At 40.5% G+C, this 3355-nt stretch overlaps 1 long non-coding RNA gene across 1 annotated transcript in view; it reads right to left on the bottom strand.

Annotated features, from left to right (window-relative positions):
* The window catches only part of LOC116673235 (uncharacterized), an 18577-nt gene that overhangs the window by 1153 nt on the left and 14069 nt on the right, over positions 1–3355 (bottom strand). The window lies entirely within an intron of this gene.

The following is a 3355-nucleotide window of genomic DNA, read 5'->3' as shown; positions in this document are numbered from 1 at the left end:
CACACACACACACACACACACACTAAAATGTCAGTCAATCATCGGGAGTGCTCTGTGTTCTTTGTGTTCGTCTTATCTCCCCTGTCAGAGTCGACAGTTTGTGTTTGCTCAAACAGCAGATCAGGAGGCTGACATGAAGAGACTATCGACTCCCTCCAGGTTCCTCAATAAACACATATCTGCATCCAGCGCCTGTCAGCCATCCAGCGGGTGGGGAGGTGCGGCATGGACGAAGGGTCGACCGAGGTGTGTGAATGTGCGAGCCGGACGCTTTGTCCACCATAGCCCTATATGCACAAGATTTGTATTACCTGGTGATCTTCAGCCATTTGTACTACTACTACTACTACTACTACTACTAATAATAATAATAATATTAATAATAGAGGTTGTCTGTGATCTTAATCCCATGCAAATCGGCCCTGTTTTTAAACAGTACTATTTGTCAAGGAAAAGTTCCCCAGCAAATGACCTACCATATTTCGCCAAACGCTGAGGTCCTGTGATAATATTAGTCCCATGTCTGTGATTTGGCGGGTTTGTATATCATTTCTTTATATCAGGTTTTTGTTTCCTGTGCGCCTTTTTTATCCCTTTTGCAAAGACAGATTTGGGGGGGGCTGCAGACGCTGCCTTTCATGGTCAGCCTAGTCCGGAACACTGCCCTGACCGGAGACCTCGGTCCCCGAGTCGACGCGCGGCCCGTAGCTTCGCCTGAGGGCTGACAGTGATGCTGGGTGGGTGCTGCCACGGCGAGGATGATCGGGTATGTGCCTCTGGTAACCTCTACCGGGCCTGGCCCTAAAGGATACGGAACCCCGACCCCGAAGTGTGGTGCGGCATATACAGATCAACATACAGTGCATGCATATATAAATACACTGAACAAAATTATTTTACATCACATTTTTGAGTGGCCTTTTATTGTGGCCAGCCTAAGGCACACCTGTCCAGTAATCATATCAGCATCTTGATATGGATTTTATCGGGAAAGGACACGTACACAATATTTGAGAGAAATAGGTCTTTTGTGAACGTACAACAAGTCTTAAATCTTTGAGTTCAGCTCATGAAAAGTGGAGGCAAAAATGAAAGTGTTGCCTCTATCATTTTTGGTCATTATCTATATAGTATAAACGTGTGTATTTTTCCAGTTTATCAATAGGTATGCCTAAATTCGCTGTCTTTCTCTTCTGTAACTTTGTTTGCTTCACAGACACTCGTTACTGTTCTAAGAGGTCGACAGCTTATCACGATGATTGACAGGTGCTCGGCTGGAACATGACCGACCAAAGAGGAAGGTGGTAACGACAGCACCACAAATCAATGTCAAGATGTGGGTATAGTTCTGTCTATACTTCTGTCATATATATATAAAAAAAAAAAAATTAAATCGTGATAGCAAAGTACACGTATGCAATGTTCAAAGATACATAAATTTGTCTTTGTTCAGTATTTGCATATAGTAGCATTTAAAAAATGGATTAAAAACAAATCCATCTAGTGTGTGTATCATATGAGAATGGTTGAAAACAAAAGGAACGAGATTGTGTTTTGCAGGAGGCTCCAGAGTGGTTGACTTTATAAGCCTGAATGTTTGATGCTGTAGATCAAACACTATATACAACAGATCCATAGTGTGCCTTGGGGGCAGGTTGTACAGTAGGAAAGGCTCTGGTTTATTTTAGTTTCCAGAATGTTTCGGTAGTGGGCTGAAAAAGCTTGGATTCACGCACAAAGATGAATGCTCTGAGAGAGATGCGACATAAAGACTCGATATATGAAGCGGAGGTTGTGGTTGTCAAGAATGCTTTTAGGGATAATTGAGCATTAAGGAAAGTTAAAATGGTCCTAACCAGGTGAAGGTCAATTCTGGTTTTGGATGGACATTTTTGAAGTACACAGGGTGGATGTATGTAAGCCTTCAGGAGTTATGGCCGGGGGAGTAATCGACAAACAAATAAAAGCCAGCCCCCGAAATATAAGCTGGGGAAAAACAAAGAAAGGGTGGACAAACTTGTGGTCTTGTCATATTATGTGCATGATTTAATAAATTCAACAATATAGTCTTGCTATTGTTATTAACACCTTGTTGTTCTGGATCTATAAGTGTTATTGTCTGATTTCAGTCACTGCGGGTGTATGCATGTTCATGCCAAATGGGAACCTTGCAAGTCAATGGGGTTTTTTCACAACACGTTCCTTCAAATATTTCACAATAGTTAGGCCTTAGGCCTAGTTAAGAAACAAAGGGTTTCTGTCTACTGAAACGCCAGAAATGCCTAACATTTTAAACAGATACAGCAGGTGTTGAGATTGTAATGCAGTAACTGCGCAACGTATTCTCATTAACGGGTTCATATGATATCGTAAAAGTAAGGCACACTACAGGCTGAAGTGTAATAGGGCAAACAGGTGCAGAACAAAATTAGGCTTTGTGCTTAAATACACACAAATATACAGTAATTATCTCATAGAGGGAATTAGAAATAAAGGCGTGTCACCTTCTGAAGTTGAAAGACCTCTGTCACTATTTCAGAAATTACGTTGTGTTTTCAACCTGGGGACATGATAAGGAAGGGCTCATCATATTTTTGTAAATCCAGGATTTTTTCTGTTTACTTTGATTTTTAGAACCCAGACACTTGTTGTCAGCTTAGCCTCTGATACATAATAACCATCTCATTTCAGCTTTACGACCTTGTATCTCTTCAATTTATACTAAAAGAAGCATTTTCAAAGCTGTCGATACAACAAAAAAGGAGCATAAAAGGTGGGTGAAGACTGGTATTAACTGATCTGTTCCCTCTTTAGAGGGAGAAGGTCAGTCACTTGTACATGGTGTACTTTATCCCTCAATGTTTCAGTCCTTAGACAATCATCTGAAGGTCTAAAGGACCCAAATATCATTGTAGATTTAATACAAGTCAGCAGATTTGGATTCAATTTCTTGGTGTCAGAGAACAAAAAAACTAAACAATATAACTTAATGAATACATAAATAGTACGCTGTGAAACACAAATAAAACACTGGCTAGACAACATGATCTTTCAATACAAGGTCTGTATTGAATTACCTACAGGACACAGCCATTATCTCCATCCGAAAGATGATTATCGAGTATGGAAACACATTCATTCTTTCTGCTGAAGTCTGCAGCAGAGGTGCTGAGAAATTTCACGGGGGAAATCGACATTAATTTGCTCATTTGGTCTTCCTCAAGAGAGCACTGAACAGTATAGAGAGTGTCATGTAGAAAGGAACGCAACCGACTTCATATCTATTAGGGTTTATGAGAAAAACAAAACACATTAAAGGATGCAGAATGTGGACAAGCACTGAATATGTACATGT

The sequence above is a fragment of the Etheostoma spectabile genome, chromosome 23 (genome assembly GCF_008692095.1).
Source record: "Etheostoma spectabile isolate EspeVRDwgs_2016 chromosome 23, UIUC_Espe_1.0, whole genome shotgun sequence".
Taxonomy (NCBI): domain Eukaryota; kingdom Metazoa; phylum Chordata; class Actinopteri; order Perciformes; family Percidae; genus Etheostoma; species Etheostoma spectabile.
The sequence above is the reverse complement of the archived record's forward strand: the minus strand, read 5'-3'. Positions and strand labels throughout refer to the sequence as shown.